Genomic DNA, 23,279 nt, shown 5'->3' on the forward strand with positions numbered 1-23,279 from the left:
AAGAAGAGGTACTTGTTTGTTTGCTTCTGTTCTTCTGTGATGTATCCAGTTGGGTAACTAGTGAGAGAGAAGCTGAGGGGAAGTGGAGATTTGGTGAGAAAGAATCTTGGAATTAAGGAAGTGAATTTACCAGTAATATGTGGTGAACAGTGTTCAGTGCGGCCGGTTTAGCATTTTGCCAAACCAAGGAAGAGAGAGAATTGGGAATAAATCTTGTTTGCAAGGGATAAGATTTATTGGACTAATTTACACTTGTGCTGGTTAAGAAGAGATGTGAAGGCAAAAGGGATGTAAAGGAAAAATTGATTACTGACAGAGTAGATGGTTTGGAGCTGTTGACATGGGGATACTGGAATAGTTGAACTCAATAATTAGGACCTGTTGACTAGAGATACTAGAGATCAAGATTTATTACGGCTAAGCCATTAACTCATTAACAAAACAAGCATCTTTTGGTGCCTATTCCAACCATTTCTGTGTTGGGTGCCAGACACATGGCAGTGAAAACACACCAGGCCATTGGCCTCGTGAAGTTTGGCATTCCATTAATGTGTTAAGGAGCCAATGCAGAGATTTCTAAGATTATATCACAACCTATTCCTCCTGCTAGGAAGAAGAGAAAGTGACATTTAAGCTGAAGCTCTAGAATGAGTAGGATCTAGAATCATTTAGAAGAAAAGGGGGGGAGATCAGAGAAGAACTTTTCAAACAGAAAGGAGATTCTTTTGAGAAAGAGAAACAAAATCAGTGAGCTAGAGGTAATGTGGTGTGAGATATCAACATTATCTATTGATGATAAGATTATAGCCTATTCCAGAGAAAAATCCATGCAGAATTTTCTCTGATTAAAATATATGACACTTAATTGCTATAGTCCAATTTTCTCAAAAATGTTATCTTCATTCATCCCTAACAGTGTAAGAAAAAATGAAGTCCAATATATGGATACCTTTATTTCTGATGTATTTGAATTAATATGTGTGTGTGCATATATATATACACATACATATATGTGTGTGCATATATATATACACATACATATGTGTGTGTATATATATAATTTTAAGTATTACACAAACATACAACTGTATATATCTAAATGCATTCGTTGTCATATTTTCTTCCTCTAACTATAACCAGACAGACTCATTTGGAGTGCATATTCCTCTTTAAAGAAAACAAATGTATCTAATCCTCTCCTCCAACCACATATCAATGCAGTTTTTTATTTTCTAGCACATTTATTTTATTATTTTAAAAAACCAGGTAATTGTATTTTAATTTTATATGGTTAAGACTGGAAAATAGGTTCCATTCTTTTTTACAAAGCCAGTTTGTTTTCCTCATTGTATTTTAGTCATTAGAATATATGTTATCTTTCCTTCTAGGCTATAATCTCCTTCTGTAAGAAATGAATGGTGTGCTGAGAGTAGTAGCTAATGAAAAATATTTGTTAAATGACTAAGAACCTAGTGAGATATCACAGCAACAATTTAATAACATATTTCTTAATCTTAAAATGTATCTCATGTATGTTTATTTTCTTCCAAAATTGTAGATAACTGTTCTGTAGATAGAAATTCTAAAATGTATTCATATTTTTTCTGGTTAGCATCAAAAACCAGAAAGATTTGCACCGTAAATAAAATATAGTTTTTAAAATAAGTGCTTTAATCATCTGATTATTCGTGTCTATATTATTCAATTTCCATTTTTAGTAGGTTTTTTTTCCTTGTAATTGGAAGTACTCATTAATTTGAGAGGGATCCTAAGGGGTGGTTAAGTTGTTTTTTGAGTATTATTTATGTAATTTGGGTGAATGAACTCTTTCAGACATTTAGTAATTTCCAGACATTTAGTAAATCATTCTCTCACTCCTATAATCTTTATCTACATGCCAAAGTGAAGTGGACATTTGGCAAGGGACCAGTTAATTTGATCAATGCAAATGCCAAACAATATTGGGCAGGGAAAATGTCACTTGGCAGCTTAAGTAAAGTCTTAATGGACCAAATGGTTTGATGCAACCACAGGGATAGGTCTTCACCTTGGATGAACTAATCCTATGAAATTCACAGAAAATGGGAGGAGTTGGACATATGAACTCACGCAAATGTTTTCAATGTTTATTATTTGACAAGCCTGTGATCAGATGGATTGGCTCCATCTCAACTATATATGCAATGATATGCATATTTTTTTCTCAACTGCATGTGCAACAATATAAATAGAGTCCTCTACTTTCATGATTTGAAGTGAAAAGTCTGAAAAAAATTTTATTTATCAGCTAAAATACTCATTACAAGGTGTTTTTACTAGGAGCTAGCATTTATTCTTGATGAAGAAACTCAGAAAACTTTTTCACTGAATTTTATTTTAGGCTCAAGATGAACTTTATCTCATATTTACAGGTTAAAGTAAATTTAATAAAATGTTAGACAATTAGTCATCTGAATATTGGATGGTATGAAACTGATCTTGTACAACTATTGACTGGGGAATGATTATAGCTGTATGTTTTAAACAATGAAAAATTATTATGGAGAAAACACCAAAATAACAAAATAAATTCCAATGATATTGATTTTATAGCATTTTCAAGAAAAAAATTCCACATAAAGGAATTTAGAAGGAAATTGCCTTCTTGGATAACAGAATTGCATTTATCGTTGCCTTGCTCTTGCGTTTGTGCCTTTGGCAGAAATATGCTGTTTTCATGACGGAAAGACCTCTCTCTTGCCATGGTATTAGATTGTGTCAGATAAACTAACTTACTTGTTTTCCCAATTTTATTTTAATATTTTGCCTACCTCTGGCCTCCAGTACATCTCTTTTAGAAACACCAACACAGAGTTAGAGGAGAGATGAAATTGAAATATTCCACATTGAAGGATTTATTTGTGTGCCTTGATTTATCACCACATTAAACTATTTTTTATTTCCAGACTCCCTATGAGAGCACCTTAATGTACCGATTCATGTTGATCTAGAGGATAGTTTTGATAATTTCATTGGATAATAGATATTCATTCCTAGATATGGAAATATCTGTAGGATTAAGTGTTAATTAATGCTATGAGTAAGTATCTAATTCTTGTGTTCTGAGAGAATCTGAGTTTGTGAACAAAATATGCACTATCTTTCTCAGATCAGATTGAAAAACTGAGTTCACTTTGTGGTTCTATATCTAAGTTTGTTTATTTCAATAGAAAGTAAAAGGCTCACTTAATTTGCGAACCTGCAATCTCTCATCTTGTGACCAAAACAAATGCTCTGTTAAAAATGATGCTGCATTTTGGTATTCCATAGAAAAATAAAATTTCAGATGATAGTATTTATTTAATGACACATTACACAATATTTTTAGGAATGCTTGGATTCACTGCAATAGCAGGAAACCGTTTTCAATCTTTTCTACATCAGCAATTCATATTTCAATTTGATAAACTCCTTTTGAAATATCATCCACATATAACACATTGTAGGTGCTGAAAAAGATACAAAAATGAATAAGATGAAACCACTTCCCTCTTAAAGCATATACTTTATATCAGTGAGGGCCCAGTCAAGTAAATAGAAAATACTCTAGGTCTACAAACAGAGAGAATTTAACACAGGGAATTGGCTACACCGTAATTGAAGAGCTGAGAAGCTAAGTAGACTGCTGCATGGTAACCCACAGATTAGCAACAGCAGGTAGAGGCTGCTAGGGTAGAGAGAGACAACAGCGTGAAGCAGTGTTGCCAGACCCTGCAGCTGGAGCTATCTGATGAGAACTGAAACTGCTGTTGATTCTTCCCTTCTCAGAGGGCAGGGCTCTCAGATAGAAGTTAGAGCCACAGTGGATACGCAGCTGCATGAGAGATGCAACTCTAGACAGAGCAGGTGAAGAGCTCTGGATCCGATCCTCCCTGCCCTCTAATACTCTGCCAGGATCTCCTACTGGTAGAAGCTACCTGGAAGCCCACTGGCAAGGGGCCTGGGAAATGGGCTTCCCTGCAATATAGAAGAGAACTGGGAAGGGGGAGAAATAGTTCTGAAAGCAGATAAGCAAGTGGTCAAACAGCACAGGATTGACATGGATATTCAAATTACTAGGATAGTGGAACATGGAAAAGGCCATGACAAAAGTATAAAATAATTAGTCAGGTGATAAAAATGAAAAAAAAAAAAAGACTTAAACCGATAGAGTAGATAGCACTTGATGTGGGTCAAGATTAAAATGAACTTATTATTTACCATCTAAACCAAAAAAGTTTAAAGAATGTATGGGGGCACTTTTAATAATTACTCCAAGACAATAGGCATAAACTCAAAAATATAATACCTGAGAAAGACATTACTGGAGTCAATGATATAGTTGAGAGTAAAATCTGCATGCCTATGTCATTGAAGATATTTTGGGGTTAAGTACCAATATCCACAAACATGTTTCAGCAGCATTTATGTGGAAGAATAATGGTACCATTGTATCTTGGGGAATATGTATTTATAGTTTAGGAAAGATTACAATCAGGTTGGTTTTGGACCTGTTGATTGGAAATGGTATTAGGACATCCATGTGGATTTGTATCAAAAGATAAATACCACAAGTTCCGTGCTACATTCGATGGATGAGTCATATGGTATTAAGACCCTTGGACGTTTCTTTCTCCTAGGTCAGGGTGCTGTTCCTCTTGCTTCCTCCCATGGCCCTTCTTGACTCTCACAGACCACGCTTACTGAGTATTCTTTGCTACTTGGCACTATTTAATCCTCGGAAATCTATATTCTATCTTATTCCATTCCTCTGAAAGTATTCTCTCACAGTTCACTAATGGATGCCTATGTGTCATAGGAAACCTACATTTTTCAGTGTTTATATTTCTCTACATTTCTGGGTCATTTGAAATTACTGACTCCCTTTGAAAGACTGACATCCTTGGACAAAGATATGTTGGATTTCTTGTTCTCCTATAATACTTTGAAGGTTAACATACCAAGTAAAATAAAAATCACCTTAATTCTAAAACCTATAGTAAAAACTGTCTACATTTTTGGAATGTTTGGTTAATTGAAGAAGTTTTAAATGGGAAGGGAAGCAATTATATATTTTTTTGTACTACTACCTGGAACAAGTTCTATTCTTCATTCCTGATTAAAATCTAGGAATAATCGAGCTTTTTTGCATTTCTATTGGATGTTAATAAATGTCTATTATATTAATGGTTAAGAAAACCAGTCCTATAAATTATCAAAGTTTCAATCTCTAACCTGGGTCGAAGCTTCTGCATTTCCTCAGTTTGACCTCGGGCTGGAAAGCTCGCGTTGAGAATGGGCAATGTGTGCTTCTTCACTCTTTCCCACATTGCTCTCCCACTCCATCTCCCCCACTCACTAGGCTGCCTCACATTTTTCAGGGCTGGAGTGTTTGGCTGGAAGAGAGGAAAGAGGAAGGGAAAATCCTATGCACTTGTACAATGGTTATGGTCATGAGCGCTCCTCTGGTTATTAGATGCTCATGTGCTAACTCTGTCTGCCACAGTGCTCATCTTCCAGTTAGCCGCCAACCACTCCACTATCAGCCTGAGTTCTCCCACAGTCCCTTCCATACAGGATTCTTCTCTTGGTATCATCTTGTCCATCCACTGCTTCTTTAGGTTTTTTTGTCTGTTTGTTTCTTTTTTAAATGTTAGATGTTTCCAGCATCTCCTTGTCAATGTGCAATCCTTCTATTGCGCACCTCCAGGTGCAGAGGACATAACCGGTACAGGACCAGATCTCTCTATCTTTTCATCCTCATATTTTTCTCTCTGTTCATCATTTTATCTGCTTGTTTTAGGAGGAAAGGAGCCTAAGAATCCTTTGTCCTCAGTGTTGAGGAATTAGGTCAGACTGGACAAAAGGAAAAGTCCTATTTCTTGAATATCTTGTTCCCGTGTGTTTACATGGTATATACATACTTAATTGGAATCATTATGTACATAAAATTGTGCATTGTGCTTTTTATTCCACATTATATTAGTCTCATTATTTTTGTGTTATCAAAATTCTCCCCATATAATTTAAAGGTTTATAATATTACACTGTAAGGATTAATTATATTTATTGAATAAGCGTCCAATTATATAGATTATTGCCCTTATTTATTATTATTATTATTAGAAGTAATACAGAATGAATGATTTTGGACATAAAACTTTCATATATATCTTGATATTTTTCTAGACTAATTTTCTTGTTATGAGATATAGGAAAGATTTAAGAACTGTTGGTGCATTTGGTAAATTATCCACTCTCCCAAAATGCCATGAAAATTTAATTTTCTTTCAGTAGTGTAGAAGAGTGTCTTACCATTTGTGTATAAATATGCTTATAATATTCTTATTAATAGTTTTTCGTTTTGTGGATTACTGTATTCCCTTTTCTGTGAGTTTTCTTTCCTTTGTTTATCTTTATCTTAACCTCTGGATTATTTCCTATTAATTTTTATGAACACTTAATATGGTTTTATTTCTACTGGCTTTTCTAATCTCTTCCTTATTCCCTCTTTTATTGGTCCTTCTGCTCTTCGTCTTACATAAATGGAAGTAGGAACTGTTTGGATATTGGGTATGTAAAACTCAATACACAAGTCTGTTTAAATTATTTCTTTCTCTAGAATTATGAGCAAAAGCAATAGCCTTATCTATCAGGAGAGTTTGCTCTGTGCAGAACCACTTTCGTATAAAAGGTCTGCATGGGGAACTTGGAAAAGCCTGATTTATCAAATGAAATTAAGCATTTCCAACAAAAAAGTATTTTCTCTGAAAATTTGTAGCTTTGTGCAATTACAGGGCTCTGAATGTGGGTAGGGAAAATGTTGGAATCTTGAGTTATAAAGCATTACTTAGCTAAGTGTTCGTGGCTTTAAGAAAAAACTGTGTGGGAGTAATGCATTCCCCGCTGAGAATGAGTCAGTGATCTCTCTCTGTTCCCCGTGGGGGCCTGTAAAATAGAAAAAGAACTTGTGATTCCATCTACAATTTGGTGACTAACCACTAAGGGTTTAACTTAATATTTGTATGTTCTCTTAGACACAGAATGCTGCATGAATTCTAAATTATATTTGTAACTTGTAGTTATGGTTTGGCTGTAGGGCTAATAGCCATATTTGCAATTCTTTAGAAATCTTTAAATATCACACAGTCAGGATATGTATTATAACAGATAAACTGTATTGCCTACTGTTATAGAACTTTATTATTTGTAGATTTAATTGATGATTAATGCATGCCATGAAAAGAAAATGAGTCTAAAGAGATATTATTATTTAGCCTACATTATAAGAACTAGTTTATATCTGTACATGAGATACATATGAGGTACACTCAGATGTACGCATATATAAACATATACATAAAGGTGATGTCAAAATAAATATAATCTTGTCGATTAGGCCCTATAATTTTTTTCTGCAACATTTCCAGGTGCATTTGAACACCAATCTAGAGGCCTTATTTTTGCAAGTTAGAATAACTTGATTTTTTTTTTCTTTTTACTTTCTCCTGGATTTGATTCTCTGACTAAAAGGAAATAAGCAGCAGTCACTATGAACCAACATCTAGATAATCTATACAATTGCTTGGGAAAGAAATTTGGACCTCCCATTTGGACTCCATTATGTAGACTAGAGCCCCAAATACTTCCATTACGCTCATTCATTGTGTCATTTGTACAGATAATGAATGGTTACCAGCCACTTTCCTTATGCCAAGCCAAATAAGAAATATGTTGACAATGAGTTCAGGGATAAGGTCAGAGTCACCTCTTAGATGAGCTCAGAAGTCTTCTGACTGGACTTGCATGTGCATTTCTGCTTCTTCCATTTCTTTTCGCTTGGTCCTGAGAACTGCTGTGTATGCCCCTCTTCAGATTTGATGGATATCGCTAAATTGCTCTCCTAAGTGTTTACAACAATTGACATTGTTGTCAGCCACACTGTTATTGTGCGTGACAATGGTTGTGCATCCACATTGGTTATTATATTTTAAAAACAATTTTATAGACATAAATTTAAATATGTATTTATAAATATTTAAAATATTTTGTATATTTTAAATATAATTTATATATATAATTTAAATATAAAATATTTTATATATATTTTAATTATAATTTTTATAGACCTTTGGATATTTTATGAAATAATTTATATAGGAACAAGATTGTCTATTCCTCTACCAAACCTACCTAAAATGTTTTCTGAGCATTGTTTGTTCAGCTTTGTTTTTTTGGGGGAAGATTGGCCCTGAGCTAACATCTGTTGCCAATCTTCCTCCTTTTTTCCTTTTTTTCTCCCCAGAGCCCCAGTACATAGTTGCATGTCATAGTTGTACATCTTTCTAGTTGCTCTATATGGGACGCCGCCGCAGCAGGGCTTGATGAGTGGTGAGTAGGTCTGCGCCCAGGATCCGAACCCTGGTCACCAAAGCGGAGCGTGCAAACCTAACCGCTGTACCACCGGGCTGGCCCCTGTTCAACTTTTTAATGGTCATTCATTCACTTTAATTTTCTGATTTTTCTCAGTTCAATTTTTGATGAAGTGTATTTTTCTAAAAATGGTTCATTTGTTTTAGGTCTTCATAAATGTTGGCATAGTATACTTCATAGTTTTCTCAAATCACTTATAAATATTTACTCTATCTGTATCCATTCCTCATATTATGTATTTTTTTCTTCTGTCACTTTTTCAAATCAGTCTTGTTAGTATTTTACCTAATTTATATGTAATTTTTAGGGGAAGTTTTTTTCTCTTCATTCTCTTTATTTTTGTTAATTCTTTTTTTTATTTTATTTTATATTTTTTTGGAGGAAGATTAGCCCTGAACTAACATCTGTTGCTAATCCTCCTCTTTCTTCTGAGGAAGATTGGCCTTGGGCTAACAATGGTGCCCATCTTCCTCTACTTTATACGTGGGACGCCTGCCACAGCATGGCTTGATAAGCACTACGTAGGTCCATCCCTGGGATCTGAACCCGTGAACCCTGTGCCACCAAAGTGGAGCACGCAAACCCAACCACTACACCACTGGGCTGGCCTCAATTACTTATTATTTTTGTGTTTTCAATGTTTAAAAATCTATTCTGTTCAATTCTCCCAAGTTTCATGATTTCTAATTTAACTCATTCATTTTCAATCTTTATTTCATTTACTAAATATATCCAATGCTACAAATTGGCCTCTACACACTAGTCTAGCTGAATCCTGCGCAGTATATATACAGAACTTTTATTTGAAATTTTCACTGTGATTTCCTTTAAGTCACAAAAAATTTTCAAAGAATTTTTTAAACCATTTTTAAAAAATTGAATTCTACTTTGCTTTGTGACTGCAAACTGTCACCTATAATTTTTTGAAATTTGTTGAGATTGAACTTTGCTGGAATTTGTTGAAATTTCCTTTGTGAGCAAGTATATTGTCAATTTTGTAAATATTCAATGAACTGAAATATATTATATTTAAAAAGGAATGTGTTCCCTTTTTATTGGTTCTTTTTTGGGGATATATGGATACACCCCCACACCCACACATATGTTTTATAGTAGACCAAAATTTACAATTTGTTATTCAAATTTTCTACATATTTACTGTTTTAATTTGGTGGTTCTTTTGGCAGAGACTGGTACATATAGAGCCTATTTCCTCCTCTTCCTGGGCACAAAGGTAGAATGAATTTCCCAGTCACCCTTCACTTATAGGTGACCATGTGCCTGAGTTGTGGCCAAAGGAATGTAGGTGAAATGATGGTTACACTTCAGGGCTGGTCGTTGTGGGCTTGTCAAATATTATTATCATGAACATGTGAAGTTGAATATACAAGTCTGGACCTCAGTATCTGTCCTTTAACCCTTCTGTCATAGCTATAATTTATTCATAATTATTTGCTGTATTCTGTATAATTTAATTCTGATCTGCTGGACAGTTAATCAATTCCCTCCACTATAGCATCTTAACTTCTTTTTAATTCATCTGTTGACTTTTTAATTTCTAGAACTTTGTTTGGCTTTTCAAGAAGTTCTACTTGGTCCTTTTTCAAATCTGCCCTTTCTGTTTTCACAGTTTACTGTTATTTTATTATAGTTTATAATCCTTTTATCTTTTATTTATATTATGATTGTTTTGTAGCATTTTCAAATTGCTGTAGCTCAAGTTCTTAAGATGCTAATATTCTTGTTGTGTTTGTTGACTCCCTCTCACACTGAATCATTACTTAAGGTTTGAAACTGTTTTTGAGCCAGTCTTCCTATCGGATTGATTTTTCTGTGGGGCCGTAAACCCTGGGCTGTTGAGTCATTTCGGTTTCTTTCTTCCGTATATTCTAAAGATTTCACTTGGCAATTAGGTTGATTTTCCAGCTTGGTGATAACTAGCTCCTCCATATCAGTGCTTGCCCTAATCTTTGATTTCCTTTTTTCATGAGGGTAATTTGTCTTTACTCTGTTGTGAGCAGAAGCAAGCTTGCTCTTTCACTTGGGCCTAATAGCACATCTTCTTTACCAACAAGAGCATTGAAATTCAACCACTAAGTGTTAGGGCTTATGTCTTAGTCCAATTCCTTACTTTCTCAGTTGATGATGGCATTTCTGTGTGTTTCTAACAGGAAAGGTGTTGGTTGAGTTTCCCATATCATGGGAATTATTAGTACAACAAATCTTGTTACATTTAAAATGTCTATTAGACATCAAAATGTAGATATCAAGTATACAAGTCTAGGGCTCAGTATTCAGTTGAATTGGAGATAGATATATATAATAACATGATCCTCATAAAATAGAGAACATTGTTGAGAATTCAAGTTAGATAAAGGCGGGGAGGTGAGCAATGTGTTTGGCCATCTGGAAGCCATTAGTGACCTTGACAAGAGCAGTTTTTCTGGAATCCTGTGAAAAAGTAATAATAGAAGGAGTTAAAGAAATAATTAACGATGGAGAAGTAGACAAAACAACTACAGAAAATTCTTTTAGAGAGTTTTGCTTTGAAAGGGAATAGCAATACGAGCTATATCTTGAATTACCCATGAAATCAAAAGAGTTTTGTGGGTTTTTGTTTTTATTTTTGTTTTTTTAATGCAAGGTTCTTGGGTAAGTTTTATGATTAGTGAATATCTAAGTCTTCTCAAATCTTTCATGTTTATCTTGTGTTACCTTCAAATGTGCTCCTATTACACATATCCTTTCACTCACTGAACTCTGTTTCTGTTAGTTGTTCAGTTGCCTGCATCTAAAACCTTGTCTGTGAGGGTAGAACCAGTGACTATTTGGTTCACACTTACCACTAGCATATAGCAGTGTATCAGAATGCAAGACGAGCTCAAATGTGTTTTTTTAAATCACTTTAGTAGCTAGACCTGTTTGAGATTGGTGAAGAGAAGATGTGTTGTTTCCCTATTGATATAGTACATGCCCTCTGGGGATTGAAAAAAGAAATACATGGAATGAAGTTCTAGTGACTCAACATAGAACTTAAACATGCATATTGAACGTCTACTATATATGTTTCTTTTTGAGTCTCTCCAAAGGGATATCTGCAGCCAATAATCAGAGCATCATGAGGACAGTTTATTCTTGTGGTAATAACAATAATAATAATTAGCTATATATAAAACAACATACATTTTTTACATATATTTATATATATTTGTTATATATACATATATTTTCAATGTTTTATTTAGACATTAATTAATCCTTTCTACTACATATATCTTTTAATAAATAAGATCATGATCATGTGCACCAAGCTCACACACACAAACACACCCACACTCACAATCACTGCAGTCCAGTCATCTCCACAATGCCCTGTACCACCAGGCTCTTCCTCACTTCTGGTCTTGTCATGTGCTGATACTTCTGCTTGGAGAGATTTTTCAATATTTCCTCCTCATATAGTATTTTTACTGAACTCTCAAATGTCAGATTCCATGTTTCTTTCTCTAGGGAATATTGCGTTCTTTCCCCATGCTATTTTTGCTGCTTTGTACATCTCTTTGTTAGCTTACCTCTAACATAGTCCTTTCTAATCTGAGTGCCTAATTTTTCTGGGTTTTTTTGCTCTCTGCAAACTAGCCTATAGGTTGTTTTATATCTCTATCCTTGGTCCTTATCATACAACCAAGTACATAGCTCATTGTCAATAAATATTTGTTGAATGAGTGAAGAGAGGGAAGGAGGGAAGGAGGGGAGGAGAGAAGCAGGGAGGAATGGAGAGAAGGAAAGAAGGAGAGAAGGAAGGAAACATGGAGAAATGGGACCTTAGGCAACAGGCATTCTTCGTTTCTCAATATCCATTCCCTTGTCCGCTGTCCCTTTCTTGATAGGATCATAATTTTTCATGGAACCCTCCACCTTGCTTTCCTGGCCTTCATTTAGGGGGCCTATCCTTAACCTCAAGACCTGAATGTTTAATCCAGTCACAAAGTCTTACTTTTTTGATCAGCGACGGGTGTAAACATTAACATGTGACACAATTTTAGCCATTTAAACATGAAGTGAAATCCTGGGGAGATACTAAAAAATTTTTTTTTCACTTTTAAGAAGCTCCTACAAGAGAATTCCCTTTTCCATCTGGATGTTGTCATCACTACACGTGATTTCTAGCTTAAGAAAAACCCATTCACCAAGAAGAGTTATGTTAGTTAGAACAGTCTGGGATACGCTACAATAACAATAAGCCTGAACATCACAATGCCTTCAAAGTACAAAGTTTATTTCTTGTTTACCCTACATGTCCTTCCAGTGACACAAAGTGACTGAGGAACCCAAGAGTACAAAGGGTTCATTTCAGGACAATTGCAAAGGCAGCAAAAAGAAAGCATGGGAAACCATGTGCGTCAAATGCCTGGGGGTGACCAACATTCCTTCTTCTTAAGTTCATAGGCCGAAGAAAGTCACAGGGCCATGCCTGAGTTCAACAGGAAGTGCATGTACAATCACCCGCTTAGAAATGAGCATCAAATGTTTGTGAAAAGTAATACAGGCTACCAAAGTTATCAACACAGAAGTAGGAAGAGAACACCGTCCTTGATGAGATTACTGAACTGTCAAATTAATCAACCATGAAGTCTCTCTACTCTTGGATTTATTATGTGAGATAAAACATGTTCTTGTTTTTTTGTTCTTTTTCCTGTTAGTTGCAGACGGAAATACATTAACTAATTCAACCTCATTATAATTTTCTCCTTACTGGTTTCTCTATTTCTGTCATTACCTGTTCAAGTGAGACAAGTTATTTTTCCTTCACTTTCCAGGTGCCCCTTTCACACCATTAAAACAAAAATTATAATTTCAACTTCTTTATACCAGGATTTTAAGATTTTTACCCAGTCTGCCCACAAATACTTCACCTTGTTCTCCTCCTCCCTTTTCCTCAATACTTACTGCTGTTTTCTCACTCTATTACAAGCTCCCCCACATGCCTTGTCATGTTGTATGCAATGCTTTCTTCAGCCTTTTGCTTTCTAATGGAAGCCTATCCATAAAAAATATGTGTAAGAAAGAATAGACTCCCCCAAGCATCTGTCTCAACATATTTTTTCCACAAAGATAGTACTTTAGGTCTATCAATTAACTCTAGAACATGACAAAAATAAATAGCAGTTGATATATAACAATAAATGAATATTATTATGTTCTCGTAATTTAGTAGTAATTCAACAATTTATGGTGATTTAAGCGATATATACACAAAGGACATATTTTAAACAACATAATTGTTCTTTTCATTTATTACTTGAAAAATCGTAATTCAGTTTTCTACCCAAAAAAGATATTTTAATTACATTATTTACATTTTGAACACTGGAAAAGAATAATTATTTCAGGTATTCATAAATAGTCATGGACTACAAAATATCCTTTTAGGTAATTATAAAATTAAGATAATCGAGAATCAATAGGAGAATTAAAATTTAAGAAGAGTAAGTTTGGTTTAAAAACCTAAAAATTGTCATTGTTTTAGAAAATAATATTAAATTATGTATTGGCAAATTGGAAAAGTGATCATCTTTAGGAAAATTGTTTGATGTATTTGGTGCTGGAAAATAAAACCAATATAAAGTTTGTCATTCTGCTATCATTTACCAAGTACCCATTTCTTAATTTATTTCTTTCAAATAACTGGTTCCATGCTGACTTGCCTCACTCCCTCTGAAGAAATCTTTTCCTTTTGCCCACGCCCTGTACAATCTGGCCTGCATACCATCTAAAGCAGAAACAAGTTTTATTGTTTGCTTCAGCAATCAATAAGAAATGTTGTGAATATATGTATTTATTCATACATTCATTTATCGTTTATTGAGTACTGTTAATATTCCAGGCAACTATTTTACACACTTTGGGTAGTTAGTGAACTATACAGTTAAAAGAAAAAGAAAAAAAAGAGGCCCTGTCCTAATAACCCTTATGGTGTATTGGAGAAACAAAGATAGATTCATTTTTTGTTTTCTGTAGAATACTGTCATTTTAAAAATGATTACCACAGAAATGAAAAACCAGCAACCTTCGATGTGCACTGAAATTGCCAATGAATTAGTCAATCATAATGGTTTTTAAGCATGTCAGGATGTTTAACCTAAGATTATTGTATTAGCCTATAAGCAAGGATAGACTCCTGCAACAAACTCCAGTCTCTGCAGCTAACACAAGCTTATTTTTTTGCTCATTTCTTGATCCAGTGCAGCCTGGAGGCTCTCCTTGGTGTTTCTTCTCCATGTGGTGACTCAGGGATCTATACTTTTCAGCTTTTAGCTTCATCATCTTATAGTCCTTCAGTTCCAGGCATATAGGTTAGGAAGATGGATGGCATGGATGTTCCCATGGGATGTTTACTTGAGAGACCTAGAGGAGATATAGACCACTTCTGTCCACATTCCGTCAGCCAGACTCTAGTCACAGTGTCCTACCTAAAGCAAGGCTTACCAGACCTCCTATTTTATAAATATCGGGTAAATATCAGTTCATTTTCAATTTTGTACATTTTCAAGGTGTTCTTTTCTTCATTATGCTAACTGATAGGTTTTCTATTTTATAATGTTCTGTTTGTTTTCCGATAGACCACTTCTTCATCGGTTCAATTTTCTGTATTTGTTTTCAATAAATTATTTTTATCTTTAATAATTCTTTCCTTCTATTTTCCTCAGATAATGTGGCTATATTTATCCAACAATTTGAGTTGAATGCTTGTGATATATATATCGTACATACATATCTATATCTATATCTATATCTATCTATATATATACCTATATATCATTTCCTGCTGTAGTTAAATTGAGGTCATATCTTTTCTGCTAGTAACAGCTTTGACTCTCTCTCTAAAGTTTTTATAATATTTTCATTCTTATTTCCAAAATTCTACAAGTAGAGCTCCAATTTTCTGACCTGACAACTAGTTAATTTTCATATTTACATGTGACCCTAAAATATTTCTCCTTTGCATATATAGATGCATTAAATAGTTATTGATTAGGAAAACAATCTTAAATAAATGCATAAATAGGTATAAATTTCAACATGTGATAAAGGCTATGAAGGAAATGAACAGGTCATATGAAAGATAATTTTAAAATAATACTATGAATCATTATTCACATTTGGGTAATCAACAAAGCGTCTCAGAAGAAATCATATTTAAACCAGGACCTGAATGATAATTAAGAGTCAGCTGAGTGCGGAGTTGCAAAAGCTCGTTGTAGGCAAAAGGAAAAGCATGTCTGAATACTCTGAGGCAGGAAAGGGTTTGATGAATTCGAAGAACTGTAAAAAGTTGAATTCATGGAGACTATCCTGTCTGAGTTCTTTCATCAAGAATATGTGAATGAAAAATCCTGCCTCTGCCTAAAACTGAAATTGATTTTGCCCTGCCTCTCACATATTAGTTTAGCCGGGTTTAGAATTCTAAGTTACTCAGCAACTGAAGACATTATTTTATTTAATAAGATTTCTTGTTGTTGCAGAATATAAATCTACTTTTAGTTCATTTCTTTATATGTTTTCATTTCTCCCAATCTGTTTGTGCTTTAATAATCTCTTTTAGCCTTTATTGTTTCTCAGTTTGTTTACAATATGTCAGGCTTTGAATATATTTTTACATATTCTGCTCAATATTTTGTGCAATGTTTTTCTTTTTATCTTTTTTTCCCCTGTAACATAGCATTGGGGGGTTATCTTATCAACAAAAAGGCAAAATCTCACTAGGAGAAAATCACTTTTATCCTTGTTCCTTTCCCTCCTACTTCCTGCTCAGCAAGATTCAGGAGATATTTTGTGATTATAATACAACAAGTTTAAGGACAAAGCCACATATGAGCTAAGAGTGGCAACGCACAAAGATGACAAGAGACCAGTCCCTGGTGGCACGTGCCGCGATGCTCTGTCTACTCTGGATTCTGACACCTAGCCTTATTATTGCATTTGATAAAAGCAAACCAACAAACTAACCTATCTATTCTAGCCAGCCTGTCTATTTATTCTGTTATGTTTAATTAATGTATCACAGATGACTTACACATATGGTATCATATTTTATGGTTACAGTTCTGCAAACTTGCTATTATTATATGCATTTTTACAGATGAGGAAGCTAGGACTTAGAAGTTAAAATTAGTGAAGCTTTTCTATATTTTCTCTAAACTTGAATATTATTGGGAATATAGACATAACTGACTTGATAAGACATTAGTGCATGCTCAACAAACATTTCTTGGTCAACTGCTTAGTTATCTAGGACCTTGAGTAAAAACAAATTCCTACTCTAAAGTATGATTTGATTTTCAATCTGTAGGCTTTAGCCTACCATACTCACTTTCACATAGTCAAGCATTATTCTTGCCTGTACAGTTCCAGAAATTAACTCCATCCTCAGACTTATTGATGAGAATTCCTATCTCTTGACATAAATATGCACATAGGTGGCCTACTAATACCTCAAAACCACACAGCAAAGTTGAAGTCCTTACCTTTCCTCGTTTCTCAAACATGTCTCTTTGACCAATATTTTTGCCTGAGATAATTTAAGCAACCTCTTTCCAATATTATAGGAAAGAAATATAATTTTGACTTGTTCTTTACCCTGAACTAACCACATATTTTTGAAACTTTCCTCAAAAACATCTCTAATATTTTTCCCCTGCTATTTATCTACATTTCCCTACTCCAGTTCACTGGTTCATAATTTCTCACCTGGACCATTGTAATATACTTTTAAATGGCCTCATTTCATCCACTCTTTATCAGATTTATCTTTGAATCTCTGGTGTGAATATTTTTGTTCTTCCTCAAAAACCTGACACTCTCTGCTTATGGAGTAAGTCTTAAGTGGCTTAGCATGATATTTAATGAAGTCTTATAATTTATGTTCCAATATTCCTTTCCAAATAAACTCAAGTATATTCTTCAATCACTTAGAGTTATACATATATATATATATATATAATATTAAGGAATACAATATTGTGGCTTCACACCCTTTTTATGTTACTTTCTCAGTAAAGCTTCCGTCATCAATTTTTCATCCATTGCCTTTTGCTATGATATTTAATTCTGTAGGGTAGATCTCCCCAAGTGACAGCCATGGGGTGCTGGATGTTGAAGTTTATGTTACCTGGGAAGCAGATTCTGAGACAGATATCAAAGTGCAGGAAGTTTATTGGGCAGTACACCACCTATGGGGAAAGGGACAGGCAGCATAGGGCAGAGGGAGAAGTGGGACTGGGGTGAAGTGATAGCACTACTTTAGCTGATCCTCTGAGTATCTCTGAAGCTGGGATAGACCTGTGGAGCTGTCCCAGATTGGTGAGAAGAGCAGTCCCTTATACTTCTAAAATGACTTGGCTGCTACAAAAAGGGGATGTGGACTTACGGAAGAGGCTCTTCGCAACCAAAGGGAAAGGGCTGTCATCACCCAACATTTCCAGCAGCTGGTGGAATATCTCCTCCCATCCTGAAGGTGGATCTGGAGGGCACAGGACAGCATCCCCCAGCACCAGATCATCGCTGCTTCCTGTCCACCCCTCATGATTTATTCCCAATTCCCTATCTTATCACTCATTTGATCATTTCTCAGTACTCGTCACAGTTGAAAAATTTGCTTATTTGATTGTCTTTAATCTATTACCTCTGCTGAATTCTAAGCTATATAAGGTTAGAGATCGTGTCTGCCTTCTTTACTTTTATGTGTAGAATGCAGAGCCCAGTCATTGGCAAATGGCAGACACTCAGTGAATGCTTGTTGAATGAATGACTGAAAATGTGTCAACTCTACAGCTAGCACTAAAATCACTGTATTTATATTTAACATATAAGGTATTAAATGAACCCTCTAAGAATGCTACTTAAGACCACCAAAATGCTCTCATTTTAAAGCTACTATCTGTCACCAAGGATCATAAATATGTTTATGAATAACATTGAATTTATTCCTGTTGAAATATACTTTCCTTGATTTCTGTATTTCTTGAGGTCGGAATTATTACATAGATAGATACTGACATTTATCTTAAGAAATAGGCAGGTGGTACAAGAGATTTTTATAATATGCTTAATTTTGATGAGATTGTGAATTCTTTAACGTATTTAAGTACAAAATGATTTTATTGTGATAACAATCCAATGTATCTGAGTCAACTTTTGAGGAGAGAAAGTCTGCCCTTGTTGACAACATTATTACACACAGCTGAAGTCTAACAAAGCTATCAACAGACCATGAGCAAGTTATTTTCAATTTTCTACGTGCTTCTTTCTAAGAAATATAGTTGAACCATATATTATATTGTGAATTTCAGGTTCTCTACATATCAGTACACTATTGTTATGCACATTTAAAATTACAGATGCAGAAATTTCTAATTTTCTATGGATTTTTTTAGAAAATTGAACAATCAGAAATAACATATATAATAATACTTTTAAATTTCCTGTATGTCATTTTGTTTTTCCTTCAAATAGAAGCATATAAACATGTTTGATTCATTTTTAGTAGCCTTTCATTATGTCATTTTAAATTATAAGAAGACATATTTTAGTTCTGTCAGCCTGGTACAATAAAATCATTTAAGCCTTAATACTTGATGTATCAGCTGCAAAATTCATTCCAGGTAGAAAGCAATATCTTCACTTATAAGAGCGTAAACTAATGCGTGAGTTATAAGACATATACAAAATACAAAATTTAAAACCTGCTTTCAAATCCTTTACGTCACTAGAAACAGGGAGTCAATTTATTTGAGAAACTAGTAATATCCTATCAAACACATTGTATACATTTATTTTCTATATCAAGACCCAATATGATTATTTATATCCACTTATAAATGGATTGTGAATTATATTTATTGTTCAGTTTTCTAGCTTTGGATTTACAGAAGGCTACACACTGACGTCACATAATCTGTGGTACTATGTATTTTTTACACATGTGTAATTTCTATTCAGATTTATCTCTGCCGAAATAAAATTCAAATATATCACATGATTGTTTTATGTATTTCTACCGTTAAAAATAGAGTAGAATAAGTTTGCTCTAAAAGTCCATATGGATCTTTATTATCCATGTAATTTTCTTTTCAAATGCAAATCATTAACTCTTTTTTTTTTTTTTTTTTTTGTGAGGGAAATCAGCCCTGAGCTAACATCCGTGCTAATCCTCCTCTTTTTGCTGAGGAAGACCGGCTCTGAGCTAACATCTATTGCCAATCCTCCTCCTTTTTTTTCCCCCAAAGCCCCAGTAGATAGTTGTATGTCATAGTTGCACATCCTGCTAGTTGCTGTATGTGGGACGTGGCCTCAGCATGGCCAGAGAAGTGGTGCGTTGGTGCACGCCTGGGATCCGAACCCGGGCAGCCAGTAGTGGAGTGGGCGCACATAACCGCTAAGCCACGGGGCCGGCCCAACTCTTTAAATGAACATCCATTTGTATGCCTTCCAATTGGACATCTATAGGCAAGTTACAAGGGAAATTGAGATTTCAGATAAAAGCATCAAACACATGCATAGGGATTATGGTTTGTGATCCTAAGTGCCTTCATCCTTTCCTGTAACATGTATTCAAAGAAAGAACTGGTGGGGGGTAAATCTCATCATAAGAATAACAAAAAATGAGTGTAGAGTAGCAAAGGCCATAGCTTTGAGAATTAAAGAAGAAATGTATCTCTCTCCAGAAAGTAAAATGTAGGTAGTGGTGAATTAATGGATTAAAATGTCAAAGAACTTGTGAAGTCTTGGGAGATAAGGACTGATAACAAGATTAAAGCCAGCCAAGGGATATTGTTTTGATAAAATGAAAACTGCAGGAGTAATTTACAGCTAGGTTGGCTGTAAGCAATTTGCATAGCCTCTCAGAGACTGAACAGGGAAAATAGAAAAGACAGCAGAGAGAGAAGGTATGTGAAGAATTTAGTGTGTAGTAGATACACAGCTAATATTAATCCCTTTCACCCTAAACTGATTTTTAAAAAATATCTTTGTATTAATGAAATAATTTTTTTCACCTGAAGTGAAATCCAATTTTCATCTTTATTAGAATAGAAAATAAAAGGTATCTTGTGAACATAACTAAAATATGTTTGGCTATAGATAAAATTTGATGTATTTTCTCACATAACAAAATGTGGCCAGGCCAGGTCTGCCAACTTCAGTTGTAAGCAGAATTTTCCTATTGGCCCAGATTGTTGTGGTACCTCCAGGCATATATCTTCCTTGTATATTTTAAAGTGCTAAGAAAATTCTAGATCATCTCCTTCCACTGAAAGAGACTTCTTCTCACATTTAATTGCTCAGTTAGGTTACATCTACCTTCCTAAAACAGTTACTGGTAAGAGTAAAGCTTACTATAATTGGCATATACTAGTGGTCCTCAAACTTTACACTGAAGCAGAAACATCTGGAGGGCGTGTTAAACACAAGGTTCCTGGCCCCCAAACCCTGAATTTCTGATTCAGTAGGTCTTGGAAGGAGTTCCCAGGTGATGCTGATGCTGTGGGCTTGGGGACCAGTCACGGAGAATAGACTTTGACTAACATATATCCACCTCCTGGGCCTGAGAATAAGGTGGCCTTCCCTGAGCAAAGGGCCAAGCAGTAGAGGATGAATGCTAGGGCTCTGCCTACGGGGATGACACATGGTTGGGGTGGAATTTGTATTGACCAACAGCAGTGTTTTTCCTTCCTTCCTTTCCTCCCTCCTTCCTTCCCTCCCTCCTGTCTTCTTTCCTTCCTTCCTTTCTATATGCACATTTCAAAAATTGTTTTTGTTTACATAACTCCATTTAAACCAATCCAAGTGAGTTGTACAAGCCTAATGACAAAGTATTGCCTAGCTGAGAATAATTTTGCTAAGTCACAAAGGTCTTTATGTAGTTGTAACTAGGTGCATATCTCCTGAGAAAAAGCCGTCATTTTGCAATTTGTTATAACTTTTCTATTAAGCTCTGCATTATTTTTGTGGCAAGTTCTTTATGTTTGACAAATCAAGAAAATCTTTCATTAAATGCTCCATTGTCATTCCAAATAATAGAATTGTGTTCTCTATTACATATGTCTCTGTAAAAGAATAAGGTATCTGATTTGGCGTTTGAAAATTGTATTCTGAAGAGAAGAAACAAGAAATCTGTTCGAATTTTAAATGTGGTTTGTGACGTAATTGGGTGAAACACTGCCATGAGGCCATAAATCGCAGTGTTACTGTGGGGCAAGTGACGGGTCCATGCAAGGTCTAGCTGCCTGTCCATGTCTGTCTGTTCCCAGCTGCTCATTGGCGTTACTCAGGTTTAAGTATCAATGGGTGTCCTTCTGACTCCTACGAGGGGCTGGAGTTTGCAGGACAGCAGAAAGATTCCAGGAATCTCTGGGTTATCTGACACTCACATTGTCAGGGGATACTAGGGGGCACATCCTTTGGATGTTAGAGGGTGGTAGGTGGCTGGTCCACGTGGGAGCCTTCCTCTGCCTTTTCCTCCTCCTGGCTTCCTGGGAGTGGTGTCCAGCACTTTCTCACCAGCTCCTGCCCTCCTGTCCACACCCTCTTCCCACCTGCGCAGGATTTCTACCTGTTCTGATTGGAGTTCCGAGTTTCACAGAGGCCAGGGGCCTGCCAGTTACCAATGGCATCATATCAAAATTCACTTTACATCAGCTTTCTTCCTGTAATAAAATTTACTTCACACTGTTATGCATTTTGATTTACTTAATAGAATATTTGGAGATATTGTTTTATCAATATACAAAAGGCTGCCATATTATATTTAATGGTTTAATGTTTTTATTTAATCAGCTCCTTTTTATGGATATTAGTTTCCAATCATTCACTGTTAATAAAAATAACTAACGCTGCACTAAATATCCATACACACACAACATTTCACACAACCTTGTGCATATCAGTAGAATACACTCTGGGAAGCAGAATGGCTGGGTCAGAGTTTATATGCATTTTTAATTTTAAAGAATTTTGCCAATATTTCTCCATGAATGAATCTCTGTTTCTTCACATTTACTAACAGATTGTGTTATCACACTTAATCTTGCCAGTCTGAAGACATGAGAAATGGTATCTTGATGTGTTTCTTTTAATTAAACTTTTATTTTTGATAATTGTACATTCATAGGTAAGAAATAATACAGCGAGAACTGTGTATCCTTTCTCCTGTTTCTCCCAATGGTATGATCTTACAAAACTAGTGTACGATAGATATCACAGCAGGATGTTGACACTGATACAGTCAAAACACAGAGCATTTCATCAGGGCAAGGACCCCAGATTTGCCCTTAGCCACACCCACTTCCTTCCTGGCACTCACCTCAGCCCCTAACCTTAACCCTCGGCAGCCACAAATCTGTTCTCTATTTCTATAAATTTTGTCATGTCAAAAACGTTATATCAATTGGAAAGGTTTTTCTCTTACTTTGAGGGAAGCTGAGTAGCTTTCGATGTTCGAGAGATTCTATTTTCTTTCTTGTAAACTCTGTGCTTCCGTATTTTCTATCAAGTGAATTTGTATGGACTTCATATATCTTCATATCCTGAGACTTGTCCCTTGTTACAACATTTTCTGTGTAGGATGTACTATTTTATTTGCTATACACAAGTTATATACTTACTGTGATTAAATTTTTGGTTTTAGATCTCATGGTTTGGAATCATACTTTGAAAAAGTTTCCCTATTTGGTAATTTAAAAAAAAGTATCCAAAATTTGCTTCCAGTATTTTCCAATATTTTATGGCTTTTATTTTTTACTTTTGAACTTCGGATTCATTTTTACTAT

At 35.0% G+C, this 23,279-nt stretch overlaps 1 protein-coding gene across 1 annotated transcript in view; it reads left to right on the forward strand.

The window, feature by feature from the left end:
- Positions 1 to 23,279, forward strand: part of CCDC102B (coiled-coil domain containing 102B) — a 203,986-nt gene that overhangs the window by 143,591 nt on the left and 37,116 nt on the right. The window lies entirely within an intron of this gene.

This window comes from Ceratotherium simum, chromosome 14 (genome assembly GCF_057802395.1).
Source record: "Ceratotherium simum simum isolate JZ-2026a chromosome 14, ASM5780239v1, whole genome shotgun sequence".
Lineage (NCBI taxonomy): Eukaryota > Metazoa > Chordata > Mammalia > Perissodactyla > Rhinocerotidae > Ceratotherium > Ceratotherium simum.